The sequence below is a fragment of the Channa argus genome, chromosome 1 (genome assembly GCF_033026475.1).
Source record: "Channa argus isolate prfri chromosome 1, Channa argus male v1.0, whole genome shotgun sequence".
NCBI classification, from domain to species: domain Eukaryota; kingdom Metazoa; phylum Chordata; class Actinopteri; order Anabantiformes; family Channidae; genus Channa; species Channa argus.
The window spans coordinates 26,915,410-26,934,864 of record NC_090197.1 but is presented as its reverse complement, the minus strand read 5'-3'; positions in this window follow the sequence as shown (position 1 = coordinate 26,934,864).

Genomic DNA, 19,455 nt, shown 5'->3' with positions numbered 1-19,455 from the left:
AAGACCAAAGAGGAGTTATATGGATGTATTGAGAGAGGACATGAACTTAGTAGTTGTGAGAGAAGAGGATGTAGAGGTTAGGGTTAGATGGAGGCACATGATTCGCTGAAAGGGAACAGCCAAAAGGAAATGAAGAAGTTGTATTCCATTGAATGTTTAAAAGGAAAAAGGTGTGGGACACTCTTTTAACAAATGGTTCTGTGGGTGGTATGATAAGGCAGGGACAAATGACCTGTTGAAATTTTATGCTTGGTCAGGCAATAATTCCCTATTGGTATGTTATCACTAGTGACACCACTTTTTACATTTCGGTTAAATGTGCCCCACATTAATCATCTGATCAATTTTTACAAAGAAAACATTTTAAGGCAGCAAAACAACACATTGAACCTTGTTTGTTTATTATTTGCTAGAGTCTGTGTTCATTACTTTTTAAATAACCTAAAACTAAACACTTTATTGTTAATAGCAAATATCACATTAAACTTTTAGTTGCTTGGTGCCTGGTTAAATGTACTAGTCTTTGAAGCTGTGTTACTTTTTCCTGATTCTGTTCATGTGAACCACAATGAAAAAAGGGGGAAAAAACAGACGCAAAAGACTTATTACCATTCAGGCATAATCCCCATTTCCCTGAATATACATACATCCATACATCTCTTTCTCTCGCTCTCTCTCTCTCTCTCTCTCTCTCTTTCTCTCTCTCTCTCTCTCTCTCTCTCTCTCTATATATATATATATATATATATATATATATATATATATATATATATATTTCCTCAGTGGAAGTCTGTTCATGCCTGTGGGCATTTGGAGGGAGGGAAGAGAGACGAGGGAGATAAATTGGAGAAAGTACTGAAATGGCCTCCAAGGTTTTTCTCTCAATATCTTCTCTCACTCTCCCTCCTGCCTTCTCAGTCTTTCTCTTTCCTTTATTTTGGTTGACATCTCAGCTGCTTTAGCTCATATCCCAGCTAAGCCTGGTAATTGACTCTGGGCTGTTTGGGATGATCTCCTAAATCAGACACCAGAGCAGAGACCTTCAGCCTGCCGAGCTCACACCTCGGCTTTAAAGTAATAGTTGATGGGCTGCTGATAGTTGGCTAGTGCAGTTAGTATTCATTCATCAGACGAACAGGCACATCAACCACACTATCATGCACATGTTGTGTATCATACAGAAAAACTGCAGAGGAAAACAAACACACGCAAGATAAATAATATGTTATGTAGTAATCTTTCTTTCCTGTCCTGGAGATCTGCATTAAGTAAAATAAAATTATGCTAATAACAGAGTCAGGTTAACTCTTTGGGAAAAACTACTATTTTTAACACAGTGGGTTTTTTCCCACCCATCCTGTTTTATATAGGTAGTAAATAATTATGGTTGGCATTACTTAGCCTATGAAGGTGGTGAAGCATTTAAGGCTAAAAAATAATGACACTATTTAAAAAAACGTTTGCTTGCATTGTGATATACACATCCAGCACCATCAACAATGTTTTTTTAATTTGTCCAGAAGTTTATGACCAAATGGCAAAATTACACAAAAGTAATGTGATTTTCAGTAGCTTGAACCATTTTGTTAAGTGCTTATTATCATCATGCACAGCAGGGTACTGTGGCCCAGGAGGTAGAGCGGTCAACCACCAATCCCACAGTTTTTGGTTTCGATCCCTGGCAGTGCAAGACACTTAACCCCAACTTAGTTGAGTGTTGGCCAGCTACGTAGCAGCTCCCGCACTGGCGAATCGGTGAATGAGCAGTGTAAAGTGCTTTGAGTACCAATGGGTAGAAGGGCACTATGTAAGTGCTATATCATTTAGGTTCTTCTCTATCCTGCACAATAGAAAGTTAACTGATTAATTGTAACTTTCTCATTTTACTTTTCCTTTCTAAGGTTGAACCTCCTTTAAACATGTTCAGATTATCTGCACTGTTGCCAGTACTGTGCAATTAGTCTGTGTCTCTGACAGCACCTCTTCACTATAAAATAAACTATATTTAAATTAAAAAAGATATTTTATAAGGTTGCATACTGTAGCTTTAAGTTAACAATCTATGCACTCTGCACTGGCCAGCCCTCCTTCTCGCTGCTCCGCTATGCACTCCTACTGTCTGCGACATTCACTAAGTTCTGTGCAGCCCTTCATATGTTAGTTACTCATTAAAAATCCCACAAAATGTACTCCTTAAGCAGAACCCATTGCAATTTTCTGACTGGTTAGAAGGGTGAACCTATTGTTTATGCAGTCATACAGTCATTCATTGATGTTACATTACATTGCAATATGATAAATTAATTTACAGTATTTCCATCCATTAAAGTTATAGTAAAGTTATAGATTAAGTCTTGTGTGGATGGATATGTAGACAACAATATATATATAATCTTATACATTGCAAACAGAGAAGAAAACAACTTCACATTACATATTCAGCAGTTTAGTGCAGTACTAACCTTCATGGACTTGCATCTGAAAGTATTAGAAATTACATTGTTTCCTTTTTTCAAAGTCTCACTGATTGTTTAAAAAGTCTGTTCACACATCTATGAGTGAACCTGGTGGAATGCTGCTGCTGGTGAAGGCAGTCAGGTAAAGTGATAGTACAGCTGAAGAGTCATGCATAATCCCCCAGAAAAAATCCCTGCCATTGGCAGCTCATTTTGCATCTGTGGTATCTGTTTGTGCTGCAGTCTCTCTCTCTGCAAATCACAAACTGTCCCTCCAAAGCTGTTTAGAAAGCAAATGACACATCCAAACATTGCCAGGATTATGGCACCTTGGCTAACAGTGTGGATTCTATTATCTTTTGATTGGGTATCCATTGTTTTCTATTCTGTATAACCACAAAGTAACATACATTTATCAAAGATTAGCTGTATAGGTTGTTCTGATGCCACAGATTTCTTGATTGAGGATGATTTAATTTGATTTAGGTGGGTGGGGTTGATGGAGGTTGCAGAACTGGCATTTAGCAGTGCCTGATAAACTAAAACAGCCTTACACAATCCAGAAGAAACCCACGCAAGCACGGGGAGAACATGCAGACCCCACACAATGAGAGTGCATCTAGCAAGTGTAGTCAAACCAGTGACCTTCTAGCAGTGAAGCAGCGTTAACCACTCTTCCACCTAGCTGCCTATACACACATCACACATGTAAAATTACCCAACCTGCTTTTTGCAGAATGTTGTGTCTTCATGTAGGATCATCCCTTCTTTGTAAGTATTGACATGCTAATATGAAATCTGGTTGATGGTTACAACAGCATGTTAGGGTTACTGCCAGGACTTTGAACATTTCCGAGGTCACAGAGCTGGTAAAAAATGAAGGTGTGTAAAAGAAAACAGTCGAGCTAGGGAGAGAAGATTCAAGCAGCATCTCCCATTTCTTATTATGGGCAATGGGAGGGCTCTGGAGGACAAGGTGGAAGTGTTAACTGCACTGGTGAAGAAGGAAAATTTGTTTCGAGAGTATAGTCTAATTTTTTTCACAGACACCTGGCTGCAGAAAAGAATGCCCGACACGTGCATCAATATTGACGGCTTCAGCACAGTGCGGGCGGATCACAAGTGAGAGGAAAGCAAAAAGTGGAAAGGAGGGGGCTTGGTTATGTATATCAGCAACAGGTGGCGTCATACTGGTCTTGTGAAAAAAAGAATCTGTTGCCCGGATATCGAACTGTTGGCAGTGGGCCTCCCTCCATACTATATGACCAGAGTGCTCACACGCCAAATTGATCGTCGTCTATATTCCTCCCCCCTCAGACGGCGAATGTGACATACACTCGGTCACAGCCAGACTCCAGATCCGACATCCCGATGCCCTCAATATTATCTCAGTTGACTTTAGTAATGCAACCCTCTCCAAGACTCTCCTTGCCTTCACACAGTATGTAGATTGTCACACCAGGGGGGAGAAGACACTGGATCTGATGTACTAAAATGATAACAGGCCTAAAGCTCTTTTGCCCTTTTGCCCCTGGCAGGTCTGACCACAACCTGATCCACCTCCTGCCTGTTTACAAGCCCCTAATTCAAAGGCAGCCTCCCACCACCAAAACAGTGAAAAGATTGTCTGAGGGGGCCACAAAAGCCCTGCAGGGTTGTTTTGAGGCCACAGATTGGAAAACACTCTGTGAGACACATGGTGAGGACATTGATTGACTGACAGGCTGCATTACAGATTACATCAACTTCTGTTTTGACATCTTTATAGCAACAAACACTGTCCGCTGCTTCCCAAACAACAAGCCATGGGTCAGAAGAGACATAATCCTGAATGAGAAGAAGGCAGCATTCAGGTAAGGCAACAGGGAAACAGTGAGAGAGATCCAGAGATGGTAGTTGCTAAATATCTTAGAGAGAAAGGAGTTTTACAGGAGGAAGCTTGAGCAGAGGCTCCAACAAAAGGTTACCAGAGCAGTTTGGAGTGGCATAAAAAGCATCACTGGATATAAGACCAGCAGCCAGAGGACAGAGATGAGTGTGGATAGAGCTAATTATTTTAACATCTTTTTCAAAAGATTTGATGTGCCTCTCACCCACCCCCTCAAGAGCCTTCACCACAGGTGCCCCTATCTCACCCCTGCAGGACTTGGACACCACTGCTGTTTCTGCCGCAATGACCATCTCAGCAGAGCAGGTGAGGAGAGAGCTATGCAGGTTTCACCCCACAAAGGCTGCAGGTCCTGATGGACTCAGCCCCAGGGCACTGAAAGCCTATGCCCCACAGCTATGTGACATCCTTCAGCACATCTTCAACCTGAGCTAGCAGCTGGAGAAGGTGCCTGTGCGGTGGTAAATATCATGCTTGGTGTACCGAAAGCACCCGCCACAGTGTCCCCAGTGACTATAGACCTGTGGCTCTAACCTCCTACATCATGAAAGTGTTGGAGTGACTGGTCCTGGACTTTCTCAAGCCCCTGGTTAAACGATCTCTGAACCCCCGGTTTGCTTATCAGCCTGAACTGGCAGTAAAGGACGCTTTCATCCACCTGCTACACCACATCTACACCCACATAGACAGTATACAGTAGGTTTACTGGTTGGCACTGTCTTGGGTCTTGTGTCCTGTCCTGTGTTACTTGTGTTGTCTGTCTACACTGTCTGTCTGTACTGTTTTTCGTCTGCACTGTTTGCACTTGGTTGCACTCGATGCACTTTACTATAGCTTGTGTTGTTTGTAGCACCTTGGTTCTTGGAGGAACGCTATCTCGTTTCTACTGTGTACTGTGTACCACTGTGTATAGTAGAAATGACAATAAAAGCCACTTGACTTGACTTGACTTGACTTGACAATCCAAGGGCGGTCTGTAGGATAATGTTCTTTGACTTCTCCAGTGCTTTTAACACAATGCAGCCTGTTCTACTGGGGGACCTACAGCACAGGTGCTCCCCAAGGGACAGTTATGTCTCCCTTTCTCTTCACCCTGTATACCTCTGGCTCCAGGAACAACTCAGAGTCCTGCCCCCTTCAGAAGTTTTCTGATGACTCTGCGGGTGTTGGATGTACCAAGGGTGGAGATGTCACGGAGTATCAACAGTGGTGTACAGTTTTGTTAACTGGTGTGAGCACAGTCATCTCCAGCTTAACATCAGCTAAACAAAGGAACTGGTGGTGGACTCCTGTCAATCCTATCTCTATATGGGGAGAGGGGTTGGAAGAACTTGATTATAATACTTGAATACAATAAACTGGACTGGTCAGTTAATACAGCATCAATCTACAGAAAATCACAGAGCAGGCTGTATTTTCTAAGGAGACTAAGGTCCTTCAACATCTGCAGCACCATGCTGTGGATGATTAATGTGTCCGTGGTAGCCAGCTCCATCTTCTATGCTTTGGTTTGCTGGGGCAGCAATATGAGAGTGGCAGACAGTAACAGACTGAACAAACTAATTAGGAGGGGTGGTTTTGTTCTGGGGGAGAAGCTGAAGCCTCTGCACGTTGAGAGGATGTTGTCCAAACTCCTCTCAATCCTGGACAATCCCTCCCAACCACTCTACTATGCGTTGGCTGCACAGAGGAGCAATTTCAGCCAGAGACTGATCACAGTCAAGAGCTCCACAGAACAACAGAGGAGGTCTATTCTCCCAGTGGCCATTAAACTGTTCAACTTATCCCCCTTCTGTAAAAAGTAAGGGGTCTAAATGGTCAAAATTGACAAATAGTATTGTTTTAATTCAATTTATTATTTTTGCTCTGGCTGGGATTTTTTTGTAGTTCTTGATCAGTAGTTTGTACTAGTACTTGTTGTTTTCGTGGTTTGGTGGAAGGTTTTTCCTTTCTTTTTCAACTTTTCACATGGAGAGCGGTTGTAACAAGGCAACACAATTTTCCTATGGGATCAACAAAGTTGTTTGAATCTTGAATCTGCGGGACGCTGCACAGGACACATTTCCATCTCTCACACACACACACACACATACACATACACAAGGTCCTTGCTGGTGGTACAGTAGATCTGCATCCTCTGTTGAGAAATTGCAGTTGGATAACAGATTAAATCCATTAAATCACCTGCATTAGCATTTGATGCTGCTGATCCCCTTACTGGTAGGGATTATTAAACCAATCAACACAGGCACATACTCACTTAAATATACACATATTATACTTTCCCTCTCTTAGTTAGTCTCATTCAAAGTTTTGAACAGAGCCATGACAATTAATCACACAATGCAACATAACACACCCTGCATGGTGTTCCATGGGCCTCTAAATGGGCTAAATAACCCCAGCACTCTCCATGCAGTGAGACATTTTGTCAAACAAATATGATCAAAACAAAACTAATGACGTGTAAATTGTTTATGATGTAGTCTGAAATGAGCAGGCCCAGTGCGCTGTCTTCAAGTAATCACAGACACAAGAAAGAAATAATTAGGAGGAAATGAATATGAACATAGCCGCAGCACATTTTGACACTCAGTGTTGTGTGTTGGATTGGTGTGAAGGTGTGTGTTACAAATGCATCGTTTCTGGCAGCAGGCAAACGTGTGGTCTCTGCCTTTGGTGCTCTGTGAGAGAACTGCTGTTTGAACAGTGAATAGCTGACACAGATATAAATAGGGTTCCTCAATTTCATAAAAGAGCAATCACAACTGAATGAAGTGTTATTTGTAAGAGGGAGCTCTATTGAATTTCCTAAACAGGGTGCTATTGGACAGTGATTCAATAAATGAACCCTGAGGTCATCATTACGATACATTTCAATTAGCCAATACACACTGGTTATCACAAAGGGTCGTTAGAATGTACACATTTACACATAACAGTTACAGACCTGTGTGGCCAAAAATAACTGCACCCTACTTAACGAAACAACATACTAATAATTATGATCACTGATGATATCCAGCTACTCTTGTCATATGTTTAAATGTCCTTGAGCATGGTACTGAACCATAAGTTAGTGCCTCCTTTTGGGTCAAGCTATCTGCAAGGCAGCTCTTTGGTTGGTTGGTGTGTGTGTGTGAGATTGTGAGTGCTCTAGGTAGTGATAAGGTAAAAAAGTACAGACCAGTAGGTGCAGACCATTTACCATTTAATCCTTTAGAATGACCTGATTTTCTGTATGAATTGGTCATGAGATGTGATCTGATCTTGATCTAACACACCGCTTAGACATTTGCTGTTGTACCTATTATTCCTATAGTAAACTGTTTTGTTTTGTTTTGTTTTTATTAGCTGTAGATCCGGTAACTTTTAACAGATGATATTGGGGAGAACAATAAAAGAACCTTTGCTGAGGATTAGGTGGAATTCTTCAGATCATGTTATTCAGTGACCATTATCTGTAGTTACATCATAGCTATGGGCCAGTGAGGACCTGCTCCACCTGCTGGCAGAGCCAGAAGGTCATTATCATATAATTTAACACAGCCATGGTTTCAGCACAAAATACACACATATCCTGGGGCTTAGGTCTGGGTTTGGGTTTGAGTCTAGGTCAGCAAAAGACGGTAGTCTGGCTTAAAATACAGAAGTGAGTAATGATATCAAATGGGGGGCAGCACAGTAGTGGAGTGGTTGGTGCTCCTGCCTCACAGTTAGAAGGTTCCCTGTTTAAATCCCTAGCCAACCACAGCCTTTCTGTTCCACACATGCTTGCATGGTTTCCTCCAGTTACTCCAGTTTCCTACCACAGTCCAAAGACATGTATGCTAGTTTAATTGATGACTCTAAAATGCCAGTGAGGTGTGAATGTAAGTGTGAATGGTTGCCTGTCTGTGGATGTCTCCGTATTAGCCCTGAGATAGACTGGAGACCTGTCCAGAGTGGACCCCATCTCTTACCCAATGACAGCTGGGATGGCAATAGCTGTCTCTTACCCAATGACAGCCCCCATGACCCTGCAGAGGATAAGTGGTAAAAGATCATGGATGGCTAGAGTCATAATACATGTAATACTGGCTCTTTTAAACAAATTGTTTCAACAATGCAGGTAAAGGGTTCACTTTTACTGTGTAATAATATATATACACACACAACACACATAATACACATATAAGCAAATGCTACTTCAGCATGTAAAATATTTATTAACCTGCCAAAGTAGAATTTGCTCATTAATTTCGTTTTAAAATCATTTAGTGTCTAATTTGCATAAATCACAGTTAATTGTAGTTCATTACACACAGATGGAGTTTTGGTTCACTGTTCCTAAAGTGACAAAGTATACTGGAAGAGATTCCTAAGGTAGACACCCACTCTACATTTTCTTTTTGATAAAGATAGTTACGGAGTCAGGTGACCCTGATCCAGTCCTTAGTTATACTGCTGTAGATTTAGACTGCAGGGGGGACCTTTCTTTTTATCTGACCTCCTCTCCTCTCCCCGGTTTCTAAACCTTAAACAAAGTGTTAAAACAACCCATGATTGTAAGCTTATACTCAGCATAGTCTTTCTCCACGTAGGTAGTGTCTTCTCATTGGTGTTTTTGTGGGTATTCCTAATGCTTGCTCTCTGAACATTTACTGTAACCTAACAACATATGCTATTGAGTCATATGTGTAAAATAAACGGGGTATTTCCTTTTTACAGCACTGTGTAATAGAACATCTTCCTTATGACACAGGCAATGTATCACATGCAGTGTTGGCAGAAGGTAATTTACCGTGGCACAGATATCCTGCACTGCTTTACCTGTTTTGATATCAATGTAAATGACTATGTTTGAGGGCTTCGGGAAATATGATTTCTCTATATAGTGCAACAGATGTATTTTCGCTTCTAGGAGCTGAATGTAGAAAAAGAATATTCAATTTGTAATTACCCTACATAGACATCGCTACCGAGTTTTCAGGAATTTAATATGCACCTGTGACACTGGTGCTGTGGTGAAATCAATGTTTGGTTTTATAGAAGAGGGTAAGAACCAGCTCAGTTGTTCAGCACGAGAACCAGGTCGAACCCCTGTCTGATACTGGGAGATGTCTTACCTTGGCAATGAGTTTTACCCACTCTCTCTCTCTCTCTCTCTCTCTCTCTCTCTCTCTCTCTCCTCCTCCTCTTCTTCTTCCCACAAGCTACTTCTCTATGCAGTATTTGTAATAACTGTGTGACACTCTGTCGCAATATATTTTTTATTCTTGTTAACTGCTTGGGTGCAATTTATTTTCCTCTCAGGCAATGAAGGTGGTTCGGAGTGAGGGCAACTCTGGTTGAAGCTGATAAGCTGCTGCTCGCACGCAGGCGCGCTGGAGGGACCAGATTTAGGAAGAAGACAATGTCCACTAGGTCAGATGCATACATGCTGAAACACACACAGAGACACACACACAAAGCAACATTTGTACTGTAATCCCTAACCTTTATGTTCAAGCAATAATACTGCAGTTTTTTTACTGGGTCTTGGAAAAAACAGAGGGGTACTTGTATCCTATAAGAAGATACTGTAAATTGAAGGAAATCAGGGAGGGAGGAGACAGAAGTGTGTATACCTATCTATATTTTATAGATAGGAGCTACATTCTCTCTTTATTTGGTCATTGTGAGACTGTCTGAAAGCAAACGTATGGCAGTATCATGTGTTTGAAGAGACAGAGCTGGTGGTGCGATATAAATGTCCAGCTCTGCTTCGATTCAACTGACAGTATAGCTGTGTGAGAATGACGTCTGTATAGAAAATAATCTTTTGCTCTACTGCTCTACTCTATAGACATTAGCTATAGTCTACTGACACCTAATTATGAGTATATTGAAAAATTATAAATTCTGGCATTTTTGTCCTCCACTTCTTAACCGCAACCACCCTGGTCTCTCTGTCTCCTGATACAAATTCTTTCTCCTTACATGGAGAAAAACACACCAAGGTGTGGCAGTGGCTCAGTTGGTAGAGTAGCCACCTAACCACCATGGGATCGGAAGTTCTCGCCCTGCTCTTCCTGACCACGTGTCAAGGTGTCTCTGGACAAGACACTGAACCCCCAACAGCCCATCCCCATCTCCAGGGCCGGTCCCAAGCCCGGTAGATATTGGGGAGGCTTGAGTCAGGGAGGGCATCAGACACAAAAAAAACTATGCCAAATTAACAAATGACCTGGTATGGCAACCCTATACTCACAGGATAAGCACAAAGGACAAACAATTAAAAAGCAAATAAACTGGGAGAAAAACATGCCAGAGTATCTTTCCTCAAACCTTTGAGGTGACAAGCAATATTATTAGAGTTCTACAAACCAGTTTGTATTAGAATTTGTTTTAGCTTGGCTTTGGATAGACTTTGTTTCAGAAGACATCACTCCATGGCCACTATCTCCCTTTAACCCACCACTGCACTCTTGTAGAAAGCTGGCTGGTTTGCAAATAGCTGAGTCAACAGCAAATGTACACACAGTGGCATATAAATCAAACAATTCAGCACATACATAGGTGGATCACGCTTTCAATTAATGTTAAACATAAATAACCTGATAATGATCAGCACTTTGGCAGTAGTGGTAAGGGTTTAGGGTACTATAGCCATGCATAGCAATGTACTGAAACATTTAGCTTGTTGTTTGCAGTGTCAAGAGGTGACCTGTTACCACATGTGTCAGTGGAATACTTCAGGAGAGGAGAGAGAGACTTTCTTTAGCCTCTAATATTAGGCTATGAGAAAAGAATTTCATAACTCATTTGTTTTCTGAATCATTTTTCATTGCATGGAAAAGTCATTATAGTAAATGATAAAGTGAGACGGGCTGCAGAGGAGTCCTCCAGTTAATGTGAGACCAAATCAATGCACATGACTAAGATTATCATTACAAAAAACATGATATACATTAACATAAAATATACAGACTAGACTAAGATTAAATTATTTTTTGTCTCTGCAAATTTTATTTGCAGTTGTCATTTGTACAGTAATGTCATTTTTTTAAGAGACTGAGTACGTTAATCTCTTACCCATCCAACTAAAAACCCCACCAGTCTAGCTTCAAGAGTGGTCACTCCACAGAAACGGGACTCCTTCCACGGTCATGGAATCTCTGCAGGTTGCAAAAGTCATTGGTCAATCCTCTGTCTTAGTCCTACTCAATCTATCTGCAGCCTTTGACACTGTGAACCATCAGATCCTCCTGTCCACACTCTCTGAAAGGCATCTCTAGATGAGGTCTAGCCTGGCTTTGATCTTACTTTTCAGGAAGAACCTTCAAAATATCGTGGCAGGGGCATGTTTCTAACTCTCATGGACTCTCTATTGGTGTGCTGCAGGGCTCAGTTCTTGGTCCTTTTTTTTCCTCACATGGCTTTTCCTATTACTGCTAGGCTGACAACACACAGCTCTTCCTGTCCTTTCCATCGGATGACTCCACTGTCTCATTACACATTTCTGCCTGACTCAATATTCAATAAACAGCTGAAAACAGAAATACAACAAAAACTTCCTTTTTGCTCTTTCTTTTAGTTGCATCTAATACAATACAAACACTTCTTCTGATAGTTCTTTGCTTTGCTGTTTTCTCCTTGACTTAGATTTTTTCTTGCCTTGTACCTCACTAGTAAGGCGCATTTTAAAACAAAAGGCCATATACCTGAGTCGTATCTATTGTAGTGCTGTGTCCATGGTTACCTCCCCTTTCTCCTGCCCAACACACTTGTTGTTTGCAAAAATGTTTGTTTTGGGGAAACAACAAAAAAGACTCACACACAGCCCCAACTTTATTAATTATTAAATATTTTAAACACACACCACGATAAATAAAACAAGTAGGCACATGGTGATTATGATCTATTGTAGGCTATAATTAACTAGTTTAAGTATTTTTCATTACTTGATTTGTTCAGAATAAACCATATTAAAACACACTGAACTATATTACGGAGGCACAGTACCAGTAGAACAGAGAGAGAGAAAAAGAAACACTGCTAACTGTCAGAAAATAAGAAAATAAATAGAAACTGCAGAAGAAAACAACTTATTTAGTCTCTTATGGTGGACTGGGATATAATAAATGAAAATGCATCACTTACAAACACAGGTGATTATCTGTGTTTAACCCAGATCTGCAGGTCTTGTAAAAAGCTGACTGCTTTCTTAGCAACTGATCTAACACTAGATCTACACACAGTAGTCCAGAGGCCATGATATCACTATGGTATTTGTCTAGATGAGAGACGCTGCAGACGTGTGCTCCAGTTGATCTGACATAGAACAATTAAACATCATTATAGCAGGTCATGATAAATACAAACTGAGTAAGATAACTAATCTCTCTTAGTCAGTAAATCCAGCTTAATTATGTAATTTCTAACAACGGGATGTTTAGACTTATAACTCCAATGCACAGAATTTCCTGTTGCAAGCATATGTGTATTTTATCCAACAAGACATTGATAATCTGGATGGTTACAGTAATAGAAAGGAAAGAAGCAATCCCATGTTAAGAATACTTTAAAGCTGATAAAACAAGCACGGATTTTTCTTTAGTATTGAAAAAACTTCCGTTCCCTCTGGCATAACATTAGAGTGGCCACATTGCCATCCGCATGTCTACGTGTCTGTTTTTAAATATAGCTCTACATTCATTTCAAAAACATGTTGCTGCAGTATATAAACCAAAAATTAAATACATTCAATCAATTCAATTTATTATTGCAGTTAAGCTTCTGAGGAGCCGTCAGAATATCGAGTATTGTAAATTGTTTATCTACAGTAGGATTCAGTACTGTAGACTGGGCATTATTAAGTGACTTTGAGATACCTGGTGGGAGAAAGGAAAACTGCACATTGGATTTTATGAGCCTGGTTCTGGGTTTAAACACACTGCATTACAGATGCAACATCACCAAACTTACAACTGTGAAAAATTAAGATACTGAATCTGTACTACTGTCATTCTTTACAAAAAGTTAAAAATGCTGAGTCATGCTGTGAATATACCAGTGCACTTTTTGATGTAAACTATGACTAAGGTTTTGATGACAATGATAGAAAGTGGACAAAGTTGCAGCTTTTCACTGTGGCCTGTTTCAGTTTCAACAGCACAGTGACATTACTGACATACATTACTCCATGGGAGAATGAGAGTGATTGGGTACATCTCCCATGTTTTTACTTTTATTAAGATGCAGAATCTCATTTTACCCTTCCCAGCAGTGGGTGCTGTTAATTTCTTGATTTGTTATTGTCAGAAATACAGTGCTTGTAGCTATGACCTTTTTTGTAGGCCAACTTTTTGGAGGCATTTTCCTGGACCTGGATTTTTCCATTGGCTTCTGGAATATAAAGTAAACAAATGTTGCGAGAAACAGAAGTTTATGACACACATTTTGCTCAGTGAGATAATTTACAGATGAACACCACTTTTATGGTTTTTGAAGCTTAAACAGAATCACCAGAAGTACAACATAATGTTAGGCTATTAACAGACTCCATCACAGTCACATGACTTAAATGTCAACACACCTACACATTTTAGTGCACGTACCTGAATAAAACTGAGAAAATCTCTTGACCTTGTATTAATTACAGACCCCATTCAAGGCTTTTAACCAAAACCCTTTCTAAGAATCCATAGATTTCAAGACAGGGGAACTGGAAGAGCAAAATTACACATTTCTGCATTTTAGGACTCATTTCTGTAGCACTTTATTCCGACACTGTGGTGTGCTTTGTCTATACACAGATCAGCTACAACGTTAACACTGGTGGTCTTAGTAATGTGATGGAGAACGAGGGTCAGCATGGCCACTCTGAGCAGTCTGCAGCTATACAGCCCAATAGGCATCAGAATGTGGTGCACTGTGTGCAGAGGTGGTAGAGTACTCTATACTCTAATGTGTACTCTATACGCAAACTCTATACTCCACTAAAAGGACAACTTCAAATATTTTGCTAATATAAAAGTACTAAACAGATTATCTACATTTACAGCACAAAAGTAAATTGTAGACTAAGAAATCTATGTATTTTAAACAATGCTTATGGTGGCAAAATGTACAGAAGTAAATTTTGAAATCAGGGTCAAGGGTCACTGTTAATAAAGATGGCACTGATTTTAAGCACTTGTGCTACCAGGTGGGTAACCCATAATGATACATTAGGATATATTCATAATATTTTTATAAAAACCATATCATATGTTTAAATGAACACCACCAGATGTTGTGGTTGATCAGTGTATGTCAAAAGAAAACTGAGACAGTTTTAATTTAAATCTTCTTAGAGCCATGGTCCTGCAAATTAATCTTTTTTTATATGCATAACACTGAAACTTTTGTAACAGGTGCAAATTTTTATTTACCTATTATTAAAATTTCAAGATACAAATTTAAAATGACCAAGTTCTCTGCTTTGTGAATCCAAATGTGGTCGATATCATAGGTGATATCTGCCCTTACCCATGGCCAGTGCTGAACCTTCACAATGCCATGATTACTGATTGTAGTTGTGCAGTATGATTTTTGGGGAAGGCAGAAACAACTGCATAAAGATAAGGAAGAAAAACTACACTTTGCAGTGCATAGTCGGGAGCACAGAGATGTCTATAAAGTGAAAGAAGCACTGCACTGTAGAAATATGACAGCCAATCCATCAGAGAAATAGAAGTTGTGTCTAAAGTGCCAAGGAGAGTGCCTGTAAGTTTTATAAATAGATGTACCTTTTAAAGGAAATTGGAAGTTGTCAGACACATGCCATCTGCATTTTTTGAGAATATCTCCAATAGAAGCACTCTTTGAACATGACTGAAACAACATAACATACAAAGTGGCAGAGCTGAAAGCCTATCTGCAAACGATTGGATCTCCTGCTGCACTAAGAGGAGTCTATTCACAGCTCTGTAACACAGTGTCAAGGTGCCACAGCTAATGAATAGAGTTTCCATGTATAAGCACATTCTGTACTTAGCGCAAGAGCGTAGGTCTAAGTTGCTTATGCTTACACACTTGAGTATGTGTTTGCATGTGTATGATCAAATGTATGTGTTCTGAACATGTATGTTTTAAACAACAGCTGGGAAAAGCCCTCTAAAGGTGGATTTTGGGGATATGCAGCCTAAGGACTTGAGGTTTAAAGGATAAATTCAGTCATTTTCTAAATTAATGGTATTTTCAGCAATCCCCATACCAAACCTAAAACCAGAAATAAATTGCCTCTACTCACATTTTGTGCATAGTGCAGGTTTCATGTGAGGTTTGAACAGACCAAAGAGAGTGGTGTTACATCTGGCCTAAGCTCGTAACAATGCAGACCAACTGTGTCATTAAACAGGGTAAAGGAACACTGTTATATTATATATATATATATATATATATATATATTGTAACACTGAATAAACAGGAACTTTATTTGTGTTTTTTCTCTTCTGAGGCAGTAAACACTATTTACAGTATTTTTCAGTAAATACTATACTTTTCTAGACACTTTATGGATGACTACAGAAACGTAACCACCCTTATCAGCATGAATTGCTCTGTAGTCTTGGACTCACTACAAAGAGGGCTTTGGACTTCTTCCAACAGGAAGTATGTACAGCCTGACATAACTGATAAAACCAAATCTTTACTTCTGTAAATCTGGAAATACTGTATTGCTTGTCATCAGAGCCAGCTCTAGCCAATTTGGTGCCGTAGGCGAGATTGTGGTGTGGTGCCCCCTCAACCCCCACCCCTCTGTGTGCACATGCCACCCCAAACAATGGACAACAGCCATATGACAGACTTTAAAGATTTAATTGTTAAAAAACACTAAAACATAAATGTAAAAAAATAGTTAAATAACATTGATAAACCCAGAGTTGCTGTTCAGGTTTTGAGCAAATATTTACAAAGTCCTGACAGCTCCCACAATGTGAATACTAAAAAGGTGCTATGTTCAAACCATACAAAACAGTGCAATATGATATAAAAATGGAATTTAAATGGTCGGTAAATACTTTGTACTTGTATTTGGTAACAATTGGCCTTATAAGCAATGAGCTTTATAGAAGCAGAATGTGCAAACAAGACAACATAACACTATAATGTAGAACTGTCTAATCTTATAGAATTGTAGAAGTGTAGAATTGTACACATCTGGACTTTCTTGCAGGAAAGGTATCTATGGTATCATCAAATTATACCTGCCTAGAAATCTCACCCAAATCTCATGAAAATCTGGGTGGTCAGGAGGTGCTTTCAGATTACAGGACAACTACAGTTAATGTGATCAGGGAGACAGGTAATGTACTCGGTGTTTAATCGTGAAAGAGGAAAGTGGAACAAAGAAATAAAGGAGTGTATACAGGGAAAGATGTTAGCTAAGAAAAAGTGGGACACTGAGAGGACTGAAGAGAGTAGACAGGAGTACAGGGAGATGCAGCGTAAGGTAAATGGTCTGCACTTATATAGCGCTTTTCTACTTAGGTGAAGGTGAAGGTAGAGGTGTCAAAGGCCGAACAAAGAGCATATGAGCATATGAGGTACTTGAGACTTGTATGCTAGGTCGGACAGTAAGGAGGGGGAGGTGGATTCGTACAGGTTGGCGAGGCAGAGAGATAGAGATAGGAAGAATGTGCAGCAGGCTAGGGTGAATAAAGACAAGCATGGAAATGTATAAACAGGTGCCATGAGTGTGATGGGAAGATGGGAGGAGAACTTTGTAGAGTTGATGAATGAGGAAAATGAAAGAGTAGAGGTTCAGAGCAATGGAGAGTGTGGAAATGAAGTGAAGAGGCATCTGCAAGCAGGTTGGAATGGGTGGAGCAAAGTGTCAGGAGTGTTGTGTGATAAAAGAGTATCAGCGAGAATGAAAGGAAAGGTGTTCAAGACGGTGGTGAGACCAGCGATGTTGTTCGGTTTAGAGATAGTGGCACTGAAGAAAAGACAGGAGGCAGAGCTTGAGGTAGCAGAGCTTAAGATGTTGAGGTTTTCTTTGGGAGTGACGAGGATGGACAGGATCAGGAATGAGGACATCAGAGGGACAGCTCATGTTAGATGTTTTGGAGATAAAGTCAGAGAGGCCAGATTGAGGTGGTTTGGCCATGTTCAGAGGAGAGACTGTGAATATATTGGTAGAAGGATGCTGAGGTTGGAGCTGCCAGGCAGGAGGTCTAGAGGAAGACCAAAGAGGAGATTTATGGATGTAGTGAGAGAGGACATGAAGTTAGTTAGTGTGAGAGAAGAGGATGCAGAAAACAGGGTTAGATGGAGGCAAAAGATTTGCTGTGGCAACCCCTGAAAGGAAACAGCTGAAAAGAAGAGGCCTTATTATAGTCTGGTGTGACTTGTGTCCAAAATGTCTGCTAATGTTTGTCTCTGAAACACTAGACAGGAAGCTCACTAAAAGAGAGGCTTTAATACAGGTTCACTGAAAAAAATGCGAGTACAGATGTCAGCAGTAGCAAATCACGTAATTTTGGAATCAGGCTCTTTAAATACACTTTAAAATGACAAGTTAATTTTTTTTGTTGGGTATTTTGTTGAGTTATTCTTTGCAGATGAAGGAGAAATTTAAGCAGAAACCAATCTTTAACATTATCAGAACATTTAAAATCTCACAACAGTGCAGAAGCAAACTAGACCCAAGTTGAGTATAGAGTATAAGGATGGAGACTCTAGAGAAGAATGATGCAATTAACAGACGCAGTGCTGTGGGGACCAATGTTAGGCTTCTTAATTAAACAAAGTAACTAATTGCATTACTCATTATATTACTTTTACAAAAGGTTAAAGAAAGACATATGGAAAGTCAGTAGTGGAAACGGGCCACATTAAATACATCGCATATATGTAGCCACAAGCTTTGTTAGTTCTTTGTTGTATGTTATAGCTGCTGTTGTTAATTAAAATCCACTTTTAGTTTGTATAGCCATTGAAGGGCTACAGCCATCCTCTGTGGCAGCAGTCCCATCTCTGTTGCCTGTATCTGCATGAGCACAGCTAGAGGTAGATTTAGGAGCATGATGATTTCATGATGCAACTGGAAAATACTATTGCTAAAACAATAGCTAGCTAATAATAGTAAATAGAAAGTAAATAGAAAGTTTAACCTTTAAACATTTTTAGTTTATTGTGGACATACATGTGTAAATGCCAATATGGTACAGTTAGGAGAGTTTGGTTTATTGATTACTTGTGAGAGTGAGATTTATTAAGAAAGGAAGAGATTTTTGGTTTAATTAAATTTACTTTTAAAGTGCTCCTTGCATTTAGGCTCAGTGATTCCCATGGGTCCATCATGGGTCAGCATGTAACCTTAAAGAACTATACAAAGTGATGCATCATGAGGCACAGCAGGTTGGGTAGCAGTACAATTCACCTTCTCCAGAATGCAGAATGAAATGAAACAGCGGTCTTTTCAAAGATAAATGCAGCACATGGTGTCACATGATTTACAACATGACTGGATAAATATTCCAATTTAAATGTAAAATCTTGAGGTTGAGAGATGCTGTAGATCAATACAGACATTTTGGTACATTTACCTAGAGAATCATAAATAAAATCCAATCCAATTACTCCTCTTCAAATTAGGTTTTAAACCTTATGTGTCATGGCGCATCCTTATAGTAATGTTTTTATTTCCTAAACTCTGTGTTATTCTTGGTCTCGATGTGATTGCTTCTGTCCTCTGGTTCATCAAGCTGACTGATATCTGTGGTTGGACACTTTCTCAAGATCTCAGCTCTCTGCACCAAGTGCACAGCCTTTTCTAAAGCTCCCCTTAAATCAAATTTCACTAGAGTCACCATATCAACTTTTATCGCATGACGCATTTTATTCAAACCCTTAAAGAGGGGTTGAGCTGAATTTCTTTTTTAGCTTAATGTTTAGTCTATGCTTGTGCACCTCATTTTAATGACTCAAGCACTTTGTGTGCCTCACAACATCACAATGTGCCAATATCCATATTATTCATTCAAGATATAATATAAGATATATACAGGGCCTGTAAATAGTATTCCCTTCATTTGGAAGTTTTCACCTTTTAATATTTTATAACATTTTGAGGCAAAGGATATTTTATAAAAACAAAAA